The sequence below is a fragment of the Pseudopodoces humilis genome, chromosome 16 (assembly GCF_049639895.1).
Source record: "Pseudopodoces humilis isolate 2021_Gansu_Grassland_sample_001 chromosome 16, ASM4963989v1, whole genome shotgun sequence".
NCBI lineage: Eukaryota > Metazoa > Chordata > Aves > Passeriformes > Paridae > Pseudopodoces > Pseudopodoces humilis.
This window is the reverse complement of record NC_142215.1, coordinates 9,360,737-9,375,391: the sequence shown is the minus strand read 5'-3', so window position 1 is coordinate 9,375,391 and position 14,655 is coordinate 9,360,737. Positions and strand designations below refer to the sequence as shown.

Sequence of the window (14,655 nt, the reverse complement as noted above, 5' to 3'; positions counted from 1 at the left end):
CTGTGCTGCTCTCACAAGAGGAGGTTGCCCGCTCCATTCTTTTGCTCGGGGCTTCAGGTCTTTCCTTTAGTTATTAACATTTGTTATTTAGTGATGGGTTCGCATTCGTGTTTTGAGGCCTCATTAAAGCTACAGCCTGTCTGGTACCAGCTTTCTCCTAAAGAGCTCATTGTTTTGATCTTCCACGAATTGCTGGTTTATTATCCTACCTGGAATGCCATGTATTTGTCCTGTAGAGGGTATCAGATGTTTCTAGAGTTTTCCCTCCTTTTCCGGCTGCTGTACTCTTCATCTTCTCTAGAGTGCATCTTCCTTTTCTTCTGATCCCTTTATCTCTTTTCTCTGTTGTATGTGCTTTGCTTTAATAGTTTATGTGTTTTTTTAAAGAGAGAAACGCCTTTCTGCCAAGCAGGTAGACTGGTTGAATTCCATGGCAGGATGGTGCCAGCACCAAACCCTGCATTGATGCAGGGGCTTCAGGATGTGGCTGCAGTGGGATTCTTCCACTGAAGGTTTTTGGAAGTCTCAGCTGCTATTCTTGCTCATTCCAAATCAAAGAGATACGTATTTCTGCTGGCTGTCATTAATAATAATGGTAATATCAAAATTAGTGCTCCTAACCTATTCAGTAGAATTTGACAACTGCTCTTGTCTTGATGAGAGTGAAGAAAATAAAGGTTCATTGAGTACTTGGCTGTTGTCTTTCTAGGTCTTCTTTCAGCTGTGTAGCTTGTCAGCAGCCCAAGTGCAGAATCTGCACTTTGTTTGGATACAGAGATGCTAAATATTTGTATCTAATGTTTCAGCAGTGTACTCTTTCATGGAATGTCCTGATCCTGAAAAATGTTGTGAATTGGTATCTTTTGGTTAACTTTCACTGTTCCTTTGAGAAAATGCTGGACCTGTAGAGTAAACAAATTCAAGGACAATTTATTAAAGATTTTGGCTTGTTTTGCATCTTATTGCTGGAAAAGTGATGCAGCCTTTGCTCTAGTGAGCTTGTAACTCAGGAAGCAGAAGATACATAACTGAGGAAGTTCAAGAGGTAACCACAGCAAGAATCCTCTTGTCTAGCAGCTGGTAACAGTGCAGGTTACTTAATCCTGCCTAGATGACATGTAAACAAACAAACAAAAGGATGGATGTGATCTGATAAAGGGAGTAGTAATAGCAGAAAGGAGCTGTAGAATATATTGAATTTTACTGCATTTATTGGAAAGGTGTGGTATGACTTCCAATATTCACTACAGTAAGGAACTGCAATGCATAACTCATAAGAATATTCTTCTTCTCAGGGTGGGTCAAAGGTAAAGTTTCAACTTATTTTCAAATGCAGAAGTTTTAAATCAGTTGACTGAAAAAGCCTGTCATTATGGAAATGTATTTATTAGGAAATTAAAGTTCAGGAATATGATACTGGAATTTCTTTTCTTTTTTTTTTGTACATAAAGTAACATAACACACTTCTTAAGAGCTCATTCTATAAGAATTCAGACAAGATGTTGGGCAAAATAAAAGTGGGAAAATAACAGAAGAAATAGCACATATATATATATGTAGTGGATCAAAACAGCCATGTCTAAACAATGAAACTGCTTATCTGTGACACACAGAGACACAGTCGTGCCTAGATATATAAAGTTGTTGAACTATCAGAAATAAGGTGGAACATGAGAAATGGCGATACTGGGATTCCATCTTTTAGGAGAATTCTTCTACAAAATGCTAAAGCAAGCAAATGCAGAGGGTGAGAGGTATTTCTCGACAGAAGACTCGTTAAATTTCCAAGTACTGTGGGATCACTTAAGGAGACGTGGACCTTTGTGTATTGAGTGGATGAAAGATGCCAGTGGTCACTGTTAACAGCAGAGACAGGCATTGCTTGGGGGAAGAATGAAATTAATTCCTTTAGTGTTCCCAAAGGAGAATAGGGGCAGATGACAAAAACTGGCAAATGTCCCAGAGGACATTGAGGAATACTGGAGGGAATGAGACTACTGTCAGGACATGTGATTAAGCAATAAGAATAATGCTTGAAAGCTGACAGAACCTAAGGACAAAAATATCTGAAGGCTGAAGCAAGTGTATTAAGACAGTCTGTGTTTAACAGTTCATTCAGAAATATGAATAAATATCAAAAATTGACAAGATATATATACTATTTCCACACTAAAATAGACTTCTGTTCAGTGGAAATAAATTACAATTCTAAATGAAATATAGAGTAGTAAAGATTCATATAACTCATATAACTCAAGAACTCATCAGAGTTATTCTAAACTTTGTTTACTCTTACTGAGCTTTTGTTGCAAAAGAACTGCATTTCAGTTTTTTTTCTTGTAAAAAGCCTTTGTGTCTATGTACAGCTTTTGTGTTGACTAGTGGTGATCACCTTTGTGTGTAGGCCTAAATTCTAAGTGCAGGAGTCCAGGAAAACAAAAATTGCTTATGATTTTATACATGTAGTTGAGGTTTCTGTGATGTTTGTCCGGTGCTTGTCAGCTTGGCTTGTCTGAAGTTACACATAAGCAAATGAATGTTTGCTTTATGAAAGGTCAGTAACTAACTTTTCATGGTTACCAATGCCCTTGCAAAAATCAGGCATGACAAGCTATTGCAAACTTGGTGTAGTAAAAAGTCACCATGGGTCTGTCTGTTTGTAATCCAGTAATTCATGAGCTGGAATGGTGAATTCCATTAATGAAGTTTGGATGGTTTTCCCCTAGAATTTTTTACCCAATTGGGGTTTTTTTCCCACTGAAAATTGCATGTTTGTTGGTTTTCACTGAAGTGTCAGGTGGTGAGATCTAGAAGGCAGCTCTTGTGTTATTGTTGAAATTACTGCAGTGAGGTCCGTGCCCCAGAGGGAGTAGAGTTTGAGCTGTTTTTCTGTACATTCCAGTGTACAAAGCTGCAGTGCTACTCCATTATCTGTCCCCTAATGATTGCTTCCCCTGGTGTCATGGAATGGATAAACCCGAAGCTTGGATGTATCTCAAAGTTTGTGTGTCTGTTAGGTAGTGATAACACCCTTCATGTTATTAGAATTTCCTTTACTATGCTTTCTTCTTAGGTTATAAGTTTAACTGAAGTTCTTTAGTTGAAAGTGCACTGCAATGAGGATCACTTCCATTCTCTCCATTAAATAGCAGTGATGAAACCTTGAATATAACTCATTTGACTCATGAAATACCAAGCACAATGTATGAAGTATCTTACCACCTCTCACTGGCTGATAAACAAGGGCAGGTTGTTTCTCAGGGCTGATTAGTTCATGTCCAACTCCCATGAAATTCAGCTTTTTTTTTTAATATATATGTTTTCAGATATAATTTTTAATTAAGTTTTGTGGAGGTGTGTTTGCAATGAGAGTTTGTGTGCTGTTACTTTCAGCCTCTGCCAGATCTGATCTGTTTTCCTGTTTTCAGTTTGAAAGCTTTTGATGTAGGTGTGTGTATCTCTTTCTGCTGGTTCTGCAGGCCTTGTTCTCGTGGTGGCTGTGCCTGTGGGATAACCCAGTGGTGGGATGACTGCATCTTCTGGTGCATACTGGGAGTGTTTTTAGAGTTTAGAAAAGCAGGAAGCACAGAGAGTGAATAAGAAAGCCTTAATAGGTGTTGGATGCATTTCTAGATTCTGCTGTGCTCTAAAACCACAGCCAGGCTGGGATCCCTGTGTAAAGATGTGTAGTTTTTTCAAAGTTCTTGGAGGCTGGTGAGCTCAGAACCTCACTCCCTTAGGGTGTTTTGAAAGCTCAGCCATGATACTGGCATAGGAAATCTGCTGTTGAGTTTGAATTCACACATTTTTCATATATTTTTTTTAATTAGTTGTAGCTGAAGGCTGTGTATAGAAGCAGTTTCACTCTCAACAGCTTATTCATGTTGTATTTCTTAGGCTTGGTTTCTCAGAGGTAGTAGAAAGTAATGCTTTTCTGAGGAAACACAACTGCCAATATTCACAATTATTGTGAATGTCTTATTTGTAATGTGGTCATCAACAGCTACTGTAGCCTCAGCAGACTGGGTTCTTAAACCATCTGCTATTGTCAGTGAAGAAAGAGGCTCCAAGAGAGTGTGAATCAGGAGCTGGTTCTATTGTCTATAGATAGAGCCTAAGGGGAAGTAGATTTTCTAACCAAAACAACCAAAATCTGTTACTATTTTGCTTTCTGAAAGTGATTTAACCTAGTGTAATAAATATATTAATAATATGCTCTTTGTTTTAATTTCTTGTGTATCCTGAATGGCATTTCTCTTTTCAAGTGCTGCAATTTTAAGCAATTTTAAAGCAATTTTAAATGGCCTTTTTATGTTTTTTATTATTTTTTAAACTTTCAGCTATCACCAACAGTTGCAAGAATTCTGCTTCCCGTGTCCTAGATTTTTGCTTTTTCTCTATTGATTTATGTGGCATCCAATCTGTTGGAGTGAAGACCAGATCAGCATCAAGACCACCTTGCTCCCCAGACAGAATAAGTTGTGTCATTGGATTTTGTTGTTAGGTAATTAGGGGTGGTGGTGATGTATTTTGGTGATTTTTTTTTCCTCTCTTGACTATTTTTGTTTTCTGTTGTAGATACTAGCCTAGATATAATATTTAAGCCTTTTTTAAAGTCTGTGTTGACATGGAGTTAATACACAAAAGACTTCAATTACACAAATGCTTGATAGGAAAGGAAGTGCTTTCGTAAACTTTATACAAAGAGAACTTAAACTTGACAATGAGACATGAAAGGAAACTTTATTGCCTACATCCAGCTGTATTTATTTCTTAGGACTATAAGCTGTTATCTGTCTGTTAGAAATACTGTCCTTTCACAGTCACTGTGAGCTGGGCATGATAAATCCATGACAGTAGTACAGAGAAAGCTTCTGTCCTGTTCCTAGTTTTTATTAGATAATTGGAATTACTTCACTTTAAATATTACAGAATTGTGGAAGAAGGACAGTGGTGAAAAGGACATTAGAATTTAGTTTCTTGTCTAGTATGTTTTAAAATAAATAAGTGTACTTCTACAGTTGTATTTATCAGCTGTTTAGGTAGCCTGGCAGTAAGGCAGAAGTGTAGCAAAAAAGAAACTGAGTGCTTCAGTTAGCATATTACAAGTTAGCAGAAGGTAGAGGTCATGTGCTCTGCAGCCTTTAACAATGCAGCTCCCAGAGCCTGCCAGATCATAATGCAGTAACTTGGAAACCTAGCAGAGATTCAGATGCAATTTGGTAGGAGGTTATTTTTATTTTATAAATAAAATATTTAATACATGAAAGTCTGAATGGCGTTGCAAAAGAATAGAGAGTGGCATAATAGAATGGGAGCTGAACTTTCTCCTTGAATTCATCTCCTTTTATAGCTTCTTGGCTTTGCTGTAGAGTTTTACACAGGCATCGTGGAAGTTCGACTGAGAGCTGGCACTCCATCCCAAACTCCTGCTGTTGCCTGAGTCACTGCGGCACATGCTGGGTAATACATTGCAGTGCAGGCTCCTGAGACTCCTGCAATGCTGAAAAACAAACAGCCAAGTGGAGCCCAGCAGCAGCACTGCATTGAGATTTTATTTAGCAGCACTTGGAGTTACTTGAAGTTGTAGTGCACCTGCGCTTTGTGTAAACACACATGTAATTCAAATAGAAAATGCATCCCATTCTTCACAGCTTCTGTAAAAACCATCGAAAACCCCAACTTGGTCTTATAATGATATTGTTGAGGACAAAGTGCTTCTGTTTATGTTAATGCCACTTTCACCCCAGTTTATTGCCATAGTCTAATTCTATATTGTGCTGAGTTCTCATTGTTGGTCTCTTTTCTGTTCAAGGACAGGAAGGTACTGCTGGAGTTTTATAACTAGTTGAGAGTTGAAGCTGTGGATTTTAACAATATTTTTCACAAGTTCACTTAGAGAAGAGCTATTCAAATAGGTTACACCTACAATTTGATTTTCTAGTGCCCTAATGTCCTTTCACTGTTTCTGTTATCAGAGTTACTAAGGGTTTTATGCATTGATGGGAGAATATACCAGTTAATTTCCTACAACATGTCAGATGGCAGCGGCTGTGCATGTGAAACACAAAAATAACTTGGCCTTACATACTTGCTATTCAGAGGACAATGCCAAGCCTCTGAGGAGAATCAATTCTGTTTCTTTACTACCCTAATTAAGGTGCATTTTTGATACTGTACTTGTGTTTAATGAACGGTAATGACTACAGTGAAATTAGGCTGGTTGACAGCTGAACATGACTTAAGAATCCAGGACTCAAAGGAAATCAAGGGGATCTAAAATTCTGTTTTCAATGATTGCCAGTGTTTCTGTTCTTATGCAGTCATGTTACAGATCTAAGGTGAAAAAGAAAAGGTATTTTAAAATTTTTTTTCTTATCAAGCAAAAAAAGAAATTAAATATAAAAAACAAGTGTTAATGGTCCTAGGTAGTAACAGCCCCTTTATTCCCTTGTGTGTTGCAAATGCTGTTAGGTCTTACTGTTCTCATTCTTTTTCTTACAGATGCCAATAAATATGGTACTAGAAAGTGACATAGGATAAAGAACTGGTCAGTGACAGAACCAAATTAAATTATGTGCTTCTAGACTGGACAGATGCAATGTTCAGTCACTGTGGGTTTATTGTTTTTTTTAAATATTTATTGTTTTTTAAAATTATTTTGCAAATGCATTGATGAATGCAACATGTAGATATGAGTTTGGCTTAAAGTTTCCATACAAATGTGATGTAATTTCATTGACTGAAAGTTTGGCAAGGCTGAAACATGGTATCTTCAATTACCCTTACTGTATTTAATACCCTTCTAGAATGGGCAAGAAATCTTTTAGAAACTGGGATTTTGGGGTAATAGTATCTCCTCAGCAGGGAATGAGTGTGTGTGTGTGTGTGTGTGTGTGTGTATGAAATGTTCTTTGTGCCATAAACAAAATGTTGGATTTGGAGTCACAAAGTCAATGTTTTGAGTCAAAATTACGATTTTGTCTTTTGCAATCCTGTTGAGAGAGCTAGAAAGTGAAATTTGGTGCCTGTGCCATCTGTATGGTCAGAGAATGCCACAAACACGGGAACGCTTTGTCTTTCTTTCCTGCAGAGAATGTAGCACCTGCCAGCTTGGCATCTGGGTCACAATAGATGTGTGCAGGGTGAGGGGGGAAGGAGACCCATTAAATGAAGAAATTGGTAATCAAAGACCTTTCATCAATTCAGAACCAGCAGTTCCAGTCTCCTCTTCTGAAATTTCTTCCAAAGAAAATTATATTTTTAAAGATCTTGGGATGAATTCTGTGTTTTGTGTGATCTGCTTGGATGACTGCCTGAGGCACTGGAACATAGCAGCTGTTACTTACCTTTAAGATTAACTGTTTGTCATTTTATGGCTTTAGCTTCTGAATAATCCATACTTGCCTTTTTCCCCTGTACGTTGTAGTAACTACCTAGGATTCAAAGGACCATATCTACTGCTTTGTTTTGTATGGAGAATGCAAGAATCATGGCATTTTCATTGTGAGTTTGATGGTTAAGAGTTTCCCTTCAGTGATCTCTTCAGCTGGGGTTAAAGGCTTCTGTTTCATGGGATTTGGCTTGTTTTGCTACTGATGGATATACTGCCTTTTTTGTAGGAATTTCTTGCTGCAAAGCCATGTGCCCTCCCAGAGGAGGACAGAGACTTTTAACCTCATTTGCACTAGTGATTTCTAGCTCTTTGGGGAATTCTGCAAGGGTCTGTATTCTGTGTGTAAATTATACTTGGAAATTATTTCAGTTTTCTCTGTCTTTTGTTTAATTTGATAACAATGTAAGCCAATTCTGCATGCATGCTGAGGGAAGCTCTTTTCTGTCCCCATGGATGAAGTCAGTGGTGCATTTCTGCAGTGCTACTCTTACTAGCAGAAAGAATTGTGCCTTGTGGAGATCCAGGACAGTGTGTGTCTTTCTTAGAAATGGAGTTGAGGAGCCCTGTTATCCCCAATTGCATTTGAGTTTGTGGTGTTATGTGTAACAATGTCTTGCTGCCTAAAACCACTGGCATGTTTTGAAATGGAGTTACGAAAATAAGGCAAAAATGTACAGTGACTTCCTTTCCAAACTAGTCATGGTGAACAAAGTGATGAAATAATGGTTGTGGGTTTTTTTCTTCACTTTTCACTGTGATACATAGAGGTTTTCTATTAAGTGAATGAAAGGAGCATGGATTATTAAACTTTCTGATATAAGAAAGTGCTTGAGACTTGTTCCCTTTAGATTTTCCAATTCATGATGAGCATAGGTTGCATTAGCAAAGAGTGAGATATCTTCTTTCTTTTTTCTCATGGGAAGTGTTTCTAAGGGCTTCCATGGATCCTAGCTATGTGAGCAGTGCTTCTAGGAGCACATAGATAGATGTTTCAAAATATTTGAGGAATGAGACTTTTAAGACCATTAAAAATTCAGTTGCATTTGTAGTATACCCAGGAATTGGAAGCACTACACAGTGCTTTTATACTGGATGGGAACTTAGACTTGAGAAAACATTGAACTAAAATGCCTTAAAAAAAAAAAAAAAAGAAAAGAAACAAGAAACCTCTCAAGCAGTGCAGACAATATGCTTGCTGATTCAAAGGGAAAATGTGCAATCCAAGTACAGCAGAACCAAGTGGATTGCCTTGAGTAGCAAGTAATGGGGGCTGACTGTGTGGCAGAAGAATGTGGGTGTTTCACACTGTACCAAAAGCACAGGAAGCTATGGGACTGGCAGCTCAGATAAGTAGAAATGATGCCATTTAATCAACATAGTGTGCAGTAAAAAGTAAGAATAGGAGAAGGAGTTCTTGGTCCATTTTATAGTGATTTAAAATCCACACAGCTTGTCTAAGTGGTAAAACACGTAAGCAGCAGTTTAATAACATTGAAGGACAAATTTTTGACTTGATTATGTGGAATGGAATTCTGTGAAAATTACTGCTTGGAAAGTAATTTCTGAAAGAGCAATAAACAGCTTATTTGTCACTTTTCATGCAGAAAAAGCAGACTTGCTGATAAACATGCAGACGTGGTGATGAGAAATAGCATGCTAATGTGAGGAGAAGTTAATTGTAAAGCAAATCAACTTAAAATTACAATTTTTGACTGTTGGTGTATCTGGCTGTGTACAGCTTCTGTTGACAGTCTTACTCTGCTTCGTCTGCACAGCTCGCCTGGGGCTCAGTAGTGAATGATCTTGACCACATTTTTGCTGGTAATGGATTCACTAAAACTGTCACTTTAAAACTATGGCACTGCCAAGGAAGTTTTTCCCTTAGATAAATATATGGTCATATAGTAACTTTTTAAACTAATACTCCTAAATATTTGCAACATATATTTTGGTATTGAGCTCTTGAACTTTGACAGATTTAAAAATATTTGTCCCAAATACATAAGCTTTGAGCTTGAAGCTATAAGTCACTATTAGAAATGCTCACATCTTGTCGGTGTTATTTCTCCTGTACTTAGTCTGCACTGGTTCTTAAAACTATTTGCTAAGAAATTGCTAAGACTCAAATAAGCTGCTTTGGTAATGAATGTAAATGAATAGGTGTGATTTCAGCAAAGGTGATGTGAGTATATTCTGGCTTTACAGAAATCAAATTAGGTTATCCATGACTTTTTCCTGCTTTTTGACAGGGCTCTCTGACATCACTTGTGTGTAAGTGATCTTTCTAATCATGCCTGGTGTCCTAATAAGGTGGTCCAATGTATTTAGCCTAAAAAAAAATAAATTAACTTTTAGATCAGCTGATTTGTATTTAAATGGATTTTCAGTAAAGCCATCAAATAAGCAGAAATCTCTGGTGGTGGGAATGCAGGAAGGAAGTTGGATAGTCATGAATTATGCAGTGCAGTTACATGTTTTAAGAAAAAAATATTTACATGTTTTAAGGATTTTAATTTCTTGTTCTGCATATGCAGGCTATGATCTTTGTGTTGCTTGATCTCTCCTATTTGAAAAACTAGGATTTCTTAATTTTTTTTTTAAAGAAATACCAACAAATCGTGTTACTTTCACAGATAACTGGTGCAATTGGCTATTCTAGTGCAACTCTAACCTAGTCAGACTTATTGCAGGACCCAGGTACAGGGTGCCACGCTGGGTTATGGTTACAGTAAGTTGTAAAATACTTGTACAGCTTTACATCTGTGGATAGGTCTGTAACTCTTGATGTGCTGTAAGCTGACTGGTCCCTCCTGAGTTCAGGCCTGTGCTACAATCAGTGATGTATTTAAGGTTAACTTTTGCAAGGGCCAGTGAGAGCCATCTTCCTAAATAAGCTAGGGTAGTTTAACCTGAGAACAGAGTGAAGTTTCTGGGTTTAATTCCAAGGTGTTGTGCTGGAACTGGTCACATAATGTTCTGGGAACACGAAGTGTATTCAGTTCCTCTTAGGAGCTGTGAATCAGAGTAGTGCTCTATTCCAGAGCTACGACAATATGCCAACATTCTCTAGAACAAGGCAGAGTGTAGATTTCCACTTGACTGGTGACAGTTGCAGCTGTCATATGAAGTTAGCAGAAATTAAGAGGTATTGAATGGACAAGGTAAAGTAAAGCATACTGATTTAGAGCAGAGAGGTTGTTAAAGAAGTCAGACCCCCTCATTGTACACACACCTTTCCACTGCATGTGCAGGAACAATGTGCAGTCATCTTTAACAGCTGGAAGCCATCAGATGCAGCATAAAGTTCCATGGCAACTTGTATCACGCTAATTCTAGGTTTTGGTTGCCTTGCTCTACCTTCAGGGTAAGGTCCTGTCCACCTCCTTGAGTCAGCTCTGGGTGCTTGTGTGATCACACACACTGAGCTGTTAGAGGCAGCTTATCCATCTCAAAATCAACCCAGCTGCAATGTGTGAGCAGCTTTGAGGTGGATTAACCCACTGAAGAGCTCACAGCACACAAGAGTTGCTACTACCAGTTCAAGGGAGATGGAGGGAATGTCTCTACAGGGTTGAAAAGGTTTTAGAGAAGGCTAAGCAGCTATGGAAAAGTACCTTAATGATTATTAGAATGTTTTGTTCAGAAAGTAGAATAAACTCTGCTTTGTAAGGGATTTGTATCTCACTGAAGTTCTGAATGATGAGCCCACAATGACTCTCCCTCACCCCAGCTTACCCTGGGTTAATGGTGAATATTGAGATTATGATAACATATCATGTGAGGGCAAAGAGATCTATCTCTAATGCAGCAAGCCCAGAATCCAAACAGGACAATTGAGTGGTTTAGGTCAAATGTTGATCAACCTGGATGTAGGTAAAAGCAATGTTCCTGATGAAAGCAGCACCACAAGCTATGTGGGGGTGTACACAGTGAGGTCTGAGAGGCTTCAGTGAAAGGCTGAGAATGCTGTTGGAGAGGGAGCACATTTCTTCAGTGGAGGAAAGAGTGCCTTTATTTCACCTGAGAAGAGTGTCTGGGGAAGGAAATTCTGCTCAGCTGGGGTAAGTACTGCTGAGACAAAAGATGTACAGCAGAGACACAGGTTAGGGTGATGTTAAAGGTAGCAAGAGGCAAGCTAATCAGTAAAAAATGTGGTTCTCTCAATACTCTGGGCAAAACAGAACGTTTTAAGGAACTTCTATGACAATTACTTATTAGCATCTGTAAAAGCTATTTTTAAATACTGTCATGAGAGACATTCAATATAGAAACAAATCACACAGGAGTGAGGACTAAGAAGATAAAATGAAAGTTTCTTATATTATTTGGAAAGGAAGTGTATAAAGGGGTTATTTAAATCTCTGATTTTAAGGATTTTGGTTTCTAGTAGTCGCCCTTTCTCATATTTGTATTGGGTATATATGAGTATGTCAAAAGGAAGCCACACCTTCCTTAAAAGCACAGGGAACAACTTCAGAAAGGGGGATTGTTTTAAGGCCAAATCAGAATGGTATTGCTGCCAAATGAAATTTTGCACTTGGAACATGTGGAGGGGGGAAGAAGTGTTAATGTGGTAACAGCCAGTGGAATGCATGCAGTGTGTAACTTGTCATTCACAGCTCCAACTCCTCTCCATGCAGAGCAAACAGGATGAAATATTGCCCAGTTGTACCTGAAACAAGATGCTGAAAGAGAGGCAGAAATTGGTTCCAACAGGCACTGAGGTGCTGCTTTGTCCTCGTCACCCTGGGGAGGATGGGCTGTCTCTGTGGGATGCACCCACTACCTCTGCCTGTCTGCAGTGCTCTTGCACATTCTGTCTTACTATATTGGCTGGAGAAGCAGCTGCCAGTATAATGAGATGGAAGACCATAGTTTAGAGTAAAAAATCCCAAAATTTACTTTTCAAAGAAATTTAGAATTTTTTTTTTTAAGCCAAGAGTTTGGAAGTGAGTGAGGGGTCAGTGAAATTGAAAAGTGAGGAAGGATAATCGCTACAGGTATCTTTTTATGGCCCTTTGATGGCTTTAGATTTCTTTTTTTAGGGTATGCTCACCTTCACAAACAAGATTTTAAACAGATTAGGGAACCACAGTATTTTAGATTTGAAAAATGAAATATGGAAGTAAAAGTGGGATTCTGTCAGCATGGAGATTTATGGTTTTAGGTGTGTCATTGTTCTTGGCTATTTGAACTCTTACGTCAATTAATCTAAATTACTGTGAGAGACTTCAATGTGATCAGATTTTCTCATTAAAGGCACCTGTGTCTTTTCTTCTGAAAAGTGGACAGTCTTGAATCTGACACTTACATTTTTTTTAAGTAGACTGTCATAGCAAATAATGTGTTTGTGTCCAAAAATTTAGATAGGTTAGTTTATTAGATTTGAATTCTTACAAAGATGTTTTTCCTTAGATGTGTGTACAATAATGATGACTTTGAATTTCCAGATGTATAAATGCATGTGTAAGCATCACTGCTGAGTTCTTTAGGAAACAGTGGAAGTTTGTCAGGAAGAGTTCAAGGTTTTGCAGTACAAAGTAGTTTTTATTGTACAATGCATGGGCTAAAGAATAGCTGTAGCAGACAAGTTGGACTAAAATGCTCATTAACAGTGTGACGTGTCGCCGCCTGGTGCGAAATGAGTCACTCTCTATAGAAATGCAAAATCACATTATAGAGTCTAGAGTCTTGTACTTCATTCATATATGAACAAGACTTTCCTTTGTCCATGATAATGGTTTTCTTCAATATCTGTATGCATCTAATTTAAGCTCTTAGACAGCATTGCATTGGTGTATGTACCATTTAATGCTAATGATCTGTGTGATTGGTGCCATTTGCCTCCATTTTCTCAGGGTTCAGAATCTTACTCTCCTTTTTCAGTACTTTTTTAGATCTGATTAAAGACTTAAGTATAGTCAAACTGGAGTGGCTGTTTTGTCATATGTAGAAATACTCACCTCAGAGCTGTATTTGTTTGGACTTGCTTCAGAACAATTGTTTATGTTCTGACTGAACAGTTACAATAAGTAGGAAAGATCACTTAGTGCTGCTTGGAAGGACCACATTTGAAGTCATCAAAGGGCAGTGGGAAATCATTCTGTGCAGAGAATTGGAACAAGTCTGGAGAAAGTATGAGAGAGTTACTGGAGCTCCATGGTTTATGCAATGGCACAGAGATGAAGGCTGTATTTAGGAATATGATTTTTGTTGTTGAAATGTGTCTGGATTTTGCCACAAATTGAATTTATAGGCAAGGAGGAATAGGTGGCATGTAGGTAGCCTGAAAAATTGAGTTTGCCATGAGATGGACGCAGTTTCTGGCAGGTATTTCTCCATGTTTTTGCTGCCTCCAAAGTTTAGTAGCTGCCACAGGCATCAAGTGGAAAAGCACTGTGGTTTAGAAGTGCCTTTGTGAAGCCTGTTTCTTACCTTTTCATCTCACTGGTGTGGTCAAGCAGTTAAAGTGAAAATTGCAGTGTTAGTGGGTGCTCTCAGAAAGCCAGTGTACTTACCTGGGAAGGATGCCAAGTTTGATAGGGATTTTGAGTTTAAAGCATTTAAGACTTTAGACAATCACTATGTGTCTCAGAATTACAGAGCTAGAAGCAGTGGCTGTGCCCCAGTTCAGCTGGTTTAAGAGCCTGTAGGACTCAGAGGTAAAAGTCCAATTTCAGGATAATGATATTACTTCAGCAGATTGTCTGGGCAAGTTCATAACAAGTTCCATTAATCACTGGGTGAAGAGACTGTGAGGGACAGAGGGGGAAGAATTATATTGGAATTGTTCTTTATTGGAGCAAGCGCTGGGCCACTGCCATTGAGATGTTCTTCTTGGTCTCTGTGGCTGGAATCAGGCGTCTGCTTTATGACAGCTGCTCTTTTTTCCTTTAAATGTACAACACATTTCCTTTCACATTCTTCAGTGGCTAATATTTAAACTCTGTGTTAGTGGTTAAAAAGAATAAGGAATGCGTATAATTAGGAAGTGGAGAAAGCTGCTCTATATTATGGAAAGAAATAAAAGACACTTTTTACAACTACAGTTGAGAGTCCTGCCATAATAAGCTGCATGTGATTACTGATTGCTTAATATTTTTCTGTCAAAAAACTTTGTAAAGAAAATTATCTCAAAACAAATATTGTATGCATTCTAAGAGAAAAAACTTAGCCCTTTAGGTTTATTAAGTGGTGGAATACATTCCTTTAATCATTTTCTGCTACAATTAAACATATAATTAAAAAAAAATTAAAAT

General features: G+C 38.0%; 1 protein-coding gene across 1 annotated transcript in view; it reads left to right on the top strand.

The window, feature by feature from the left end:
- Positions 1-14,655, top strand: part of SH3GL3 (SH3 domain containing GRB2 like 3, endophilin A3) — a 42,786-nt gene that overhangs the window by 296 nt on the left and 27,835 nt on the right. The window lies entirely within an intron of this gene.